Source organism: Schistocerca americana, chromosome 5, assembly GCF_021461395.2.
Source record: "Schistocerca americana isolate TAMUIC-IGC-003095 chromosome 5, iqSchAmer2.1, whole genome shotgun sequence".
Classification (NCBI taxonomy): Eukaryota; Metazoa; Arthropoda; class Insecta; order Orthoptera; family Acrididae; genus Schistocerca; species Schistocerca americana.
The window spans coordinates 307,836,887-307,849,386 of NC_060123.1; the positions used below are offsets into that span (position 1 = coordinate 307,836,887).

Below are 12,500 nucleotides of genomic sequence, written 5' to 3' on the forward strand. Positions count from 1 at the left end.
CCTACTTGATCCTCTGCTACCTTCACTACTTCATCCCTCAAAGCTACCCATTCTTTTTCTACTGTATTTCTTTCCCCCATTCCTATCAATTGTTCCCTTATGCTCTCCCTGAAACTCTGTACAACCGGCTTCCTCTTTCATTTCTTCCCCCCAATCCATATTCACCTACTGCGTTTCCTTCTCTCCCTTTTCCTACTACCGAATTCCAGTCACCCATGACCATTAAATTTTCGCCTCCGTTCACAATATGAATAATTTCTTTTATTTCATCATACATTTCTTCAATTTCTTCGTCATCTGCAGAGCTAGTTGACATATAAACTTGTACTACTGTAGTAGGCGTGGGCTTCGTATCACTAAATTTTTTAAAAGGTGTTACAGCAAAGTTAACTGCAGTGAATAGATTTTAAGAAGAGCAACATTAATTACATAACTTCAGCTAGTGAACACTTCAAAATTTAAAGATTAAATACACACATGTCACAGCACTGTTCAAAGGTTGACGTAAGAACTAACATAACTCCATTTTCAGATGTAACCGAGGCGCGGGAACTCTATAAGTAGTACAAAAAATTCTCGCCTCTTTCTGGAGGACTCGGTACAAAAAACCCACCGGCACATGACTTAGCTCTGCAGATCAGGTAGTATTAACACGGTGGCGACAGGATAGCAGAGTAAGAATAATTGACAAGACTCCCACAATAGTCTGCCACAATGTCACTAATTCATTGCGGGCTCCGCAAGAGTCCGCCCTACACAATTCCAAAATAACAAACAGTCTCCTGATTGGTTCTCCTGGACGCTAATAGGGACCTTCGAGGCACACCTGCCTCTAGCAACGGCAAGCCAGAGCACACGCTACTACGCAAGTAACAGCCAGCTTAGACGCACCACAGCCGAATGCCCCGGCGTCTGTCGTCGCAGTCCGCGTCATTCGCGGACCCTCACGGGGAGCCACCACACAACCCACGGGCACTACTCTCGAAAAGAGCCCTACGGCAACGCGCAATAGTCTAAATGGCCTCTTGCTCGCTGCATAAGGAATCCTCTGACGGGTAAATTTCGAGAGAACAACCGAATTGTCCCGGAAGTCTGAAGGCGCAGAAAATCATCGCAAAAGAATTTGATAAAAACAAGCTGAACGGCTCATATTTCTTGAAATTATTGTCTATGATTCCACTCAGTCGCATGCAAGGGGTAACACACTGGTTTCAGTAAATACTAAATTATTTGGTTGTCAGTTTGTTCGCGAGAAATTACTATACTGTATCTTGCTGTGGTAGCGGTTTCGGCATTATTTTGCAGTCTTGGGGGACGTGAATGTTTACAGAAAAATTCAGAAATAGAGCCCCCGATATCGTATCAGTCGCTTCCTTATATAGCTCTTAATGAGTTACAGAAAGGGATAGTTCAAATAGCTAGTACAGTATGAACAAGGTTGCATTATACTTGCTCGGTACCCTTTCCCAGTTCCCACAAAGTCAGTCCCTTCGCTTGCACTCGTCGTAAGGGGAATATATGAAAAACTGATCAAAAATAGCGAAACTTTTTGTCACCGGTTGGATCTGCAACATATTATCTTCAGGTTTCAGAGTTTAATTCACTTTACAAATGGTGCAAAAGCCATCGTGTTTCAACGAACGCACAGTGCACGCCACTTTTTCTACACTACTCTGTCCTTGTTTGCGATATTTTGTCATTTCCTGCCATTAGAGAAGACAGTACAGTATAGAAAGCTGCGACTAATTACTATTTATTAACAAAATGCACTTATGGTGGAACACAAAATGCGAAAAAAAGTTTTAAGAACCTTATTCAGAAGAGACGCTCGAAGACAACATTTCATTCATTTATTGTTGTTAAGATTTCGTCATATGACGCTTGCCTGGTGTTCAGTGAGGGTAACACTGAAAGGATTAGGACCCTTATGAGACTAGGATTTGATGCAGGTACTATACTGTAAATCTGTCGAAGAAGATTGATGATGCTTGTATTGCTAGTTCTTAAATGTTAGTGAAAGACATTGCCAAAAGGGCACGCTAGAAGGATCAGACTAGAATAAAAGAGCTACACGAAGACTAAAAAGATCAAGGTACTTGTTTCTGGCATAAACCCTAATAACATATTATTTCTGTGCTTCCCGAAACTTGCATTTTTCATTAGATAAGGAAGATTTTCTGCTGAACCATTGCAGATAAAAAGGGGAAATTTGTTACATACTATAACACTACTTTCTGTAGTACAAAATTTTTCAGAGTGCATTACTGTCAAGTTTTTTAAACATTTGTGAAATAAAAATTGTTATTAATCATACACACAAATTTAAAACATTGTTCCGGGAATTCTACGTTTGGTTTTAAAAAACTGGTACATAAATTGGTTTATCTAATTACTGACTGATAAGTATACTAATTTTTGAGAAAATGTGTTCTAAAAGTATACACAAACAACCTGATCAAATTATTTCAAAAAAATTGAAAAAGCTCCATATTATATCCAATAACATAGTGACAACACGTGCAAAATTTGGTTCAGTAATGTGTCAAACAATAAATGTTACATTAATTTATATGTACCCGTGAATTTTGTCATACGTCCCTCCCAAAACTCAACAGTAGGTTTAGATTTTACCTCTCATGTCTTGCTGAGACTTTATTCAGTTTTACACCGTACAGCCACTGTAGTATAGTATGAAGAAAACGGCCGTGCTATATTACAGGTGTCTTCGCCTGTACTTCATCTGCAGGTCCAAAGTTAGAAAACACAGGTTTTTGCGCTCGATGACAGAAAAAGTGGCGAAATATCAAGGTTTAAAAAGTTTGGACCGTCTTAAAGTATATGATTCTTAAACTATACGGGATGCAGCCCTACGCGACATCCAGTTGCCATGGCTACACAGTAACGTGCTACACCAGGGAGACAAATGCCATTGTGATTGAGTCACAGGCTGTTAAGAGTTGGTCCTACCGAGCGATTTGATAGTTGTTATTCGAATGTTTCCTACGTCCATATTGACATCAATAATATAAAAATATGTACTTATGCTGTACTAATGAAATATGCTTACATTTAACGTACAGCAGTAATATATCTTCAAAAAAATATTGACTGGGTAACTATGAAACTTTTAAGGAGGGACGTTACTGGAATTGACCGAAAATGTCGATTTTTAATTTTTTTTATTTAGTAGTAGAACTCTTGGACAATAAGTTGCAAAACTTTCAATGATAAAATCGCAACCCAAGCGTCTCAAAAATAAATGTATGACACGACCTTCCTGCAGCGCACACTTTTTGAAGCAAGACTTCAATACTAGTTAGGTGAACAACGATTCCATAGATTACTTTCAAGCGAACATGCGCGGGATGCATCTAGAAGGCTGTTATATATAATCTTTGGTTTTATAGATCATCTGTGACTGTTCCGTGTCTTAGAAACAATAATAAACCAGCTGTTTTGTTGATGAAGAAGTATTTCTTGTTTTGAGACGTTTTCATCTGCTACAGTTGTCAGAATTGCAACTTATGACGCAGTTCTTGTATTTAATGATGGGAAAGTAGGGATGATGTAGGTATTAGATAGAACGGGCTTTAAGACAGAAAATTTCACTCAAAACATCTTCAGAAAAATAGACTTACAGCGCCTGTCTGCAGCTGAAGTCAGCGGAAAACCTGATAAAGGAAAGAAGGCAGAAAACAAGAAACCAGAAGAGAAGCATTAAAGGAAAAGAAGACCCTAAGTACAAGCTTTCTCAAGAGGTGACATAAGAGAAAAACGTTAGGTTGAACTTTAAATTGCATTTCCTGAAAAATATGGTTCAAAGTTTATGTATTCTCTTCTCAGAATCTATGAAATTTCTTACGCTTAGTTCTATAGACCCAATAAATGTAGTCTAGAGAGTAAATTTTGAAACCATGAGTGTAAGGTGAGACATGGGGCAAAGTGCTTGGATTCTTGCATAAATACACTCCTGGAAATGGAAAAAAGAACCCATTGACACCGGTGTGTCAGACCCACCATACTTGCTCCGGACACTGCGAGAGGGCTGTACAAGCAATGATCACACGCACGGCACAGCGGACACACCAGGAACCGCGGTGTTGGCCGTCGAATGGCGCTAGCTGCGCAGCATTTGTGCACCGCCGCCGTCAGTGTCAGCCAGTTTGCCGTGGCATACGGAGCTCCATCGCAGTCTTTAACACTGGTAGCATGCCGCGACAGCGTGGACGTGAACCGTATGTGCAGTTGACGGACTTTGAGCGAGGGCATATAGTGGGCATGCGGGAGGCCGGGTGGACGTACCGCCGAATTGCTCAACACGTGGGGCGTGAGGTCTCCACAGTACATCGATGTTGTCGCCAGTGGTCGGCGGAAGGTGCACGTGCCCGTCGACCTGGGACCGGACCGCAGCGACGCACGGATGCACGCCAAGACCGTAGGATCCTACGCAGTGCCGTAGGGGACCGCACCGCCACTTCCCAGCAAATTAGGGACACTGTTGCTCCTGGGGTATCGGCGAGGACCATTCGCAACCATCTCCATGAAGCTGGGCTACGGTCCCGCACACCGTTAGGCCGTCTTCCGCTCACGCCCCAACATCGTGCAGCCCGCCTCCAGTGGTGTCGCGACAGGCGTGAATGGAGGGACGAATGGAGACGTGTCGTCTTCAGCGATGAGAGTCGCTTCTGCCTTGGTGCCAATGATGGTCGTATGCGTGTTTGGCGCCGTGCAGGTGAGCGCCACAATCAGGACTGCATACGACCGAGGCACACAGGGCCAACACCCGGCATCATGGTGTGGGGAGCGATCTCCTACACTGGCCGTACACCACTGGTGATCGTCGAGGGGACACTGAATAGTGCACGGTACATCCAAACCGTCATCGAACCCATCGTTCTACCATTCCTAGACCGGCAAGGGAACTTGCTGTTCCAACAGGACAATGCACGTCCGCATGTATCCCGTGCCACCCAACGTGCTCTAGAAGGTGTAAGTCAACTACCCTGGCCAGCAAGATCTCCGGATCTGTCCCCCATTGAGCATGTTTGGGACTGGATGAAGCGTCGTCTCACGCGGTCTGCACGTCCAGCACGAACGCTGGTCCAACTGAGGCGCCAGGTGGAAATGGCATGGCAAGCCGTTCCACAGGACTACATCCAGCATCTCTACGATCGTCTCCATGGGAGAATAGCAGCCTGCATTGCTGCGAAAGGTGGATATACACTGTACTAGTGCCGACATTGTGCATACTCTGTTGCCTGCGTCTATGTGCCTGTGGTTCTGTCAGTGTGATCATGTGATGTATCTGACCCCAGGAATGTGTCAATAAAGTTTCCCCTTCCTGGGACAATGAATTCACGGTGTTCTTATTTCAATTTCCAGGAGTGTATTATATTAATATGGAATTACAATTAAAAATTATTAAAATTCTCCTATTCGATATATTTAAAAAAACTTCATATGAGAACATTAATGCCTTGGAAAGTGAAGCCAGCTACCACACCGAGCGAAGTTGCGCTGTGGCTAGCACACTGGACTCGCATTCGGGAGGACGACGGTTCAATACCGCGTCCGGCCATCCTGATTTAGGTTTTCCGTGATTTCCCTAAATCGCTCCAGTCAAATGCCGGGATGGTTCCTTTGACTTCCGTCCGCGCCCTTCCCTAATCCGATGAGACCGATGAACTCGCCGTCTGGTCTCCTCCCCCGAACAACCCAACCCAGCTACCACAGGCCCAGCAGCTGGCCAGGTCTACATCTACATCTACATACATACTCCGCAAGCCACCTGACGGTGTGTGACGGAGGGTACTTTGAGTACCTCTATCGGTTCTCCCTTCTGTACCAGTCACTTAATGTTCGTGGAAAGAAGGATCGTAAGTATGCCGCAGTGTGGGCTCTAATCTCTCTGGTTTTATCCTCATGGTCTCTTCGCGAGATATACGTAGGAAGGAGCAATATACTGCTTGACTCCTCGGTGAAGGTATGTTCTCGAAACTTCAACAAAAGCCCGTATCGAGCTACTGAGCGTTTCTCTTGCAGTCTTCCACTGGAGTTCATCTATCATCTCCGTAACGCTTTCGCGATTACTAAATGATCCTGTAACGAAGCGCGCTGCTCTCCGTTGGATCTTCTCTATCTCTTCTATCAACCCTGTCTGGTACGGATCCCACACCGGTGAGTAGTATTCAAGCAGTGGACGAACAAGCGTACTGTACCCTACTTCCTCTGTTTTCGGATTGCATTTCCTTAGGATTCTTCCAATGAATCTCAGTCTGGCATCTGCTTTACCGACGATTAATTTTATATGGTCATTCCATTTTAAATCACTCCTAATACCTACTCCCAGATAATTTATGGAATTAACTGCTTCCAGTTGCTGACCTGCTATATTGTAGCTAAATGATAAAGGGTCTTTCTTTTTATGTATTCGCAGCACATTACCCTTGGACCGATCGAGGTGGCGCAGTGGTTAGACACTGGACTCGCATTCGGAAGGACGACGGTTCAATCCCGCGTCCGCCCATCCTGATTTAGGTTTTCCGTGATTTCCCTAAATCACTCCAGGCAAATGCCGGGATGGTTCCTCTGAAAGGGCACGGCCGACTTCCTTCCCCACCCTTCCCTAATCCGATGAGACCGATGGCCACGCTGTCTGGTCTCCTTCCCCAAACCAACCAACCAACCACATTACCCTTGTCTGCATTGAGATTCAATTGCCATTCCCTGCACCATGCGTCAATTCGTTGCAGATCCTCCTGCATTTCAATACAATTTTCCATTGTTACAACCTCTCGATATACTACAGCAGCATACGCAAAAAGCCTCAGTGAACTTCCGATGTTATCCACAAGGTCATTTATATACATTATGAACAGCAACGGTCCCACAACACTCCCCTGCGGCACACCCGAAATCACTCTTACTTCGGAAGACTTCTCTCCATTGAGAATGACATGCTGCGTTCAGTTATCACACAATTGGTCTGATAGTCCACATGCTCTTATTTTGTTCATGAAACGACTGTGGGGAACTGTATCAAACGCCTTGCAGAAGTCAATAAACACGACATCTACCTGTGAACCCGTGTCTATGGCCCTCTGAATCTCGTGGACGAATAGCGCGAGCTGGGTTTCACACGATCGTCTTTTTCGAAACCCATGCTGATTCGTACAGAGTAGATTTCTAATCTCCAGAAATGTCATTATACTCGAACATAATACGAGTTCCAAAATTCTGCAACTGATCGACGTTAGAGATATAGGTCTATAGTTCTGCACATCTGTTCGACGTCCCTTCTTGAAAACGGGAATGACCTGTGCCCTTTTCCAATCTTTTGAACGCTACGCTCTTCTAGAGACCGACGGCACACCGCTGCAAGAAGAGGGGCAAGTTCCTTCGCGTACTCTGTGTAAAATCGAACTGGTATCCTATCAGGTCCAGCGGCCTTTCCTCTTTTGAGCGATTTTAATTGTCCCTGATGTGTCGACAGAAGTGCCTACATAGTGTGATTTGAGGGGACCGCAAAGCACGCTATAAACACACGAAGGATGGCGTGAGGTCTGAAACAGGATACGTAATGAATGCTATAAAGAAAAGTACGTAGTTTTTGGAATACTTAACTTTAATCCATCCTTGTTGTATACATCGTTCTTGATAAGACATGCTTTATACGATAAGTATCAATTGCTATGTAAGGCTAATGGCGCCTTGCTAGGTCGTAGCCATGGACTTATCTGAAGGCTATTCTAACTATCTGCTCGGCAAAGGAGCGAGGCTTCGTCAGTGTAGTCGCTAGCAAAGTCGTCCGTACAATAGGGCGAGTGCTATCCCGTATCTCGAGACCTGCCTTGTGGTGGCGCTCGGTCTGCGATCACACAGTGGCGACACGCGGGTCCGACATGTACTAATGGACCGCGGCCGATTTAAAACTACCACCTAGCAAGTGTGGTGTCTGGCGGTGACACCACAGTCCCAACGAAGGGAGAAACAATGAGCTATTCGGATTCGATATTGTAGGAGATATACACAATCTGATCAAAAGCATCCGGACATCTATTATTGGACATTAAATGGGGTCTGTTCACCGTTCGAATGTCTGCGGAGGAATGGCACCTAATTCTTCCACAAGATCCGAAACCAGAGAAGGTAGTATTGATGGAGACTGGCGTTCTAACTCATCACAAAAAGTTTCCATTGGGTTCAGATCGGGACTCTGGGCAGGACAGTCCACTTCAAGAATGCCACTGTCCACAAACCACTGCCTCACTGATGCTGCTTTGTAACAAGGTGCGTTGTCATGCTGGAACAATCATCGCCTCTACTGTAAGCGGTACACAATGCTGTAAAATGAGTTGTATCCTTCTGCATTAAGCGTTTTTTTAACACAATAAGTCGAGCACAGGCTAACCACGAAAAACACCCCCATACAGTAACATCATCTCCTCCGCATATCACTGTAGGCGCTACACAAGATGACAGGTGTTATTCTCCAGGTATTCGTCAAACCGAAACCCTTCCGTCGGCACAGCATGATTTTTAACTCCAAATCAATCATTACAGTCATCCACTGTTCAATTGGACCGCTATTTGCATCACCTCAAGCGTCGCTTAGCACTGACCACAGAAATGGGTGGCTTATGAGAAGCTGCCCACGCACAGTCGTTGTGCTAGATGGCCTGCTGGTAGTACATTACAGCTGAAAGCGAGGCAGAGTGCGTGACTTTAAGGTATGTGTTTGGAAGCAGTGACTGTTTAAATTAACACGTGGATTATCCAGTGGAGAAGTACAACAAAAAACACTCAAATTGTTGACGGAATAATTCTGTGAATAATAAATGAACAAATACTGTCTGCATCACTATTTCTATTATTAATGATTAACGATTTCGACCTGCCCTGCAGATCACCTTTACATCTGGCGTCACTCGGGGTGATTTGTCAGCGGCGATAAAAAAGACATAAAACTGTTTGATGTCATTTTTACTACTGCTAATAAATTACCCTTTGTGATTTCAGATCTGAAGGTGATTTGCGAGGCAGGCCGAAACCCGGAATCATTAATAAAAGAAATAATGATCCAGACGTTGATCACTCATTCTTTATAACAACTGACATCACGGTTCCTGAGACATGGTGTCAATTACGAAATTATGTGAACTTCTTTCCCAAGTACGACAGTTACAAGGATGGTCTGCAGTTTCTTGGTATTCAGTGAAACAGGTTATACAAAAAATTCAGCGATAACCTGTGATTCCTGTACTAATGACTACGGAGAACTATTTTTCAAGTAAATATGAGCTTCATTGAGTCTACTGTACAGTAAGAGCGATAATGACTATGGCGTAATCTGTTGGGGCACCGTCTGAGCTTCTTAGGAAACTACCGTTTTGCGTTCTTTCTGAAATATGCAGAAAAAGTTTTACTGTTCTGAATGCTGATGCTAGTGGTCATTGTAAACGAAAAGACTAATGTCAACACGCAGCATATTCCTAAAAGTCTAAGGCGCCTTGTCACGGTCCGTGCGGCTCCCCCCGTCGGAGGTTCGAGTCCTCCCTCGGGCATGGGTGTGTGTGTTGTCCACAGCGTAAGTTAGATTAAGTTGTGTGTAGGCTTAGGGACCGAAGATCTCAGCAGTTTGGCCCCATAAGACCTTACCACAAATTTCCTAAAAAGTGCTTCCTGAAAGTCGTTAGTATTTAATTGATTGGTTGTGAAATACACTCCTGGAAATGGAAAAAAGAACACATTGACACCGGTGTGTCAGACCCACCATACTTGCTCCGGACACTGCGATAGGGCTGTACAAGCAATGATCACACGCACGGCACAGCGGACACACCAGGAACCGCGGTGTTGGCCGTCGAATGGCGCTAGCTGCGCAGCATTTGTGCACCGCCGCCGTCAGTGTCAGCCAGTTTGCCGTGGCATACGGAGCTCCATCGCAGTCTTTAACACTGGTAGCATGCCGCGACAGCGTGGACGTGAACCGTATGTGCAGTTGACGGACTTTGAGCGAGGGTGTATAGTGGGCACGCGGGAGGCCGGGTGGACGTACCGCCGAATTGCTCAACACGTGGGGCGTGAGGTCTCCACAGTACATCGATGTTGTCGCCAGTGGTCGGCGGAAGGTGCACGTGCCCGTCGACCTGAGACCGGACCGCAGCGACGCACGGATGCACGCCAAGACCGTAGGATCCTACGCAGTGCCGTAGGGGACCGCACCGCCACTTCCCAGCAAATTAGGGACACTGTTGCTCCTGGGGTATCGGCGAGGACCATTCGCAACCGTCTCCATGAAGCTGGGCTACGGTCCCGCACACCGTTAGGCCGTCTTCCGCTCACGCCCCAACATCGTGCAGCCCGCCTCCAGTGGTGTCGCGACAGGCGTGAATGGAGGGACGAATGGAGACGTGTCGTCTTCAGCGATGAGAGTCGCTTCTGCCTTGGTGCCAATGATGGTCGTATGCGTGTTTGGCGCCGTGCAGGTGAGCGCCACAATCAGGACTGCATACGACCGAGGCACACAGGGCCAACACCCGGCATCATGGTGTGGGGAGCGATCTCCTACACTGGCCGTACACCACTGGTGATCGTCGAGGGGACACTGAATAGTGCACGGTACACCCAAACCGTCATCGAACCCATCGTTCTACCATTCCTAGACCGGCAAGGGAACTTGCTGTTCCAACAGGACAATGCACGTCCGCATGTATCCCGTGCCACCCAACGTGCTCTAGACGGTGTAAGTCAATTACCCTGGCCAGCAAGATCTCCGGATCTGTCCACCATTGAGCATGTTTGGGACTGGATGAAGCGTCGTCTCACGCGGTCTGCACGTCCAGCACGAACGCTGGTCCAACTGAGGCGCCAGGTGGAAATGGCATGGCAAGCCGTTCCACAGGACTACATCCAGCATCTCTACGATCGTCTCCATGGGAGAATAGCAGCCTGCATTGCTGCGAAAGGTGGATATACACTGTACTAGTGCCGACATTGTGCATGCTCAGTTGCCTGTGTCTATGTGCCTGTGGTTCTGTCAGTGTGATCATGTGATGTATCTGACCCCAGGAATGTGTCAATAAAGTTTCCCCTTCCTGGGACAATGAATTCACGGTGTTCTTATTTCAATTTCCAGGAGTGTATAACAAATTAGTCTCATGTAGGAAACTTTCGACTTTTGTTGCAATGGGGCAATCCAGTTCCGCCAGATGAAGATTTGTGCCAGACTAGGATTCGAACCCAGATTTCCCGCTTTACGAGAGCGGTCGGCTCGACAACTTTGACGATCACCCAAATCTTGGTATGACACAGACTGAGTAGTGTCCCTTGTCAGTTATTCTTCTTCGATGGCAGCCCTACCGCATTACATGAAGTGGAGTGGGTCCTCTGCTCCAACTGAACCGGTCAATGACTATAAATGGGTATGTTTGGTTACTTGGAGAACATTTGCAGCTATTCCCAAACAACGATGGAATTTTTATGGATGTCAATGCGCTATGTTAGCGGGCCACAACTGTTCACAGTTGGTTTGAATAAAATTCTGGACAATTCGGGCGAATGATTTGGCCACTCAGATCGCCCGACATGAATCCCATCGAACATTTATGGGACAAATGATGACTAACTGAATCCCTCAGCTGCCGACAGGTATTGTTGACATACCTCGATGTGGACAGCTGAAAATGTGTGCCCCGACCGGGACTCGAACCCGGGATCTCCTGCTTACATGGCAGACGCTCTATCCATCTGAGCCACCGAGGACACAGGTGAATAGCGCGACTGCAGGGACTTATCCCAAAGCGTGCGCGAGTAATGAGTGAATGGGAAGATGTCTATAAGGTAAATTACATATGTAGAATTGTGGACAGTTGGGAATGTGAGTCTCACGGGAAGCGTGCAAGGGATAAGTGCCTGCAGTCGCGCTATTCACCTGTGTCCTCGGTGGCTCAGATGGATAGAGCGTCTGCCATGTAAGCAGGAGATCCCGGGTTCGAGTCCCGGTCGGGGCACACATTTTCAGCTGTCCACATCGAGGTATGTCAACAACACCTGTCGGCAGCTGAGGGTTTCAGTCAGTCATCATTTATTCCAGGGAAAAGCTGCACGGTCAACAACAGTAATCTGTTCTTTCGAGAACAGTTACTGTCTTCATATTTATGGGACACAATCGAGAGGTTATTTCTTGCAAAAAATCCTGCACCAACAACTCTTTCGCAATTATGAACGGCTATAGAGATGTCATGTCTCAGTGTTTATGCAGGGAACTTACAGCGGCTTGTTGAGTCCAAGTCACGCTGAGTTGTTGCACTATGCCGAGCAAAGGATGTCAATGAGTTCTGTCACCTCAATTTTCGTCCTATTTACTTCAGATTTTTAAACGATACTCTAATAAACTTTCGGACAACATGGGCTACAATTTTTTAATATGTATACTGTACATAGTCCATGCCTATAGATGGAGGCAAGTTGTAGTTTAAGGCTATTACCGAAAACCTACA

The 12,500-nt window shown here is 45.9% G+C and overlaps 2 non-coding genes across 2 annotated transcripts; one reads left to right on the forward strand and one right to left on the reverse strand.

The window, feature by feature from the left end:
- Positions 1–11,689: 11,689 nt before the first annotated feature.
- Trnat-ugu lies at positions 11,690–11,763 on the reverse strand. The gene has a single exon. It is a non-coding gene; the product is annotated as a tRNA-Thr (tRNA).
- Positions 11,764–11,937: 174 nt separating this feature from the next.
- Trnat-ugu lies at positions 11,938–12,011 on the forward strand. Its single transcript has one exon. It is a non-coding gene; the product is annotated as a tRNA-Thr (tRNA).
- The last annotated feature ends 489 nt before the right edge of the window (positions 12,012–12,500 follow it).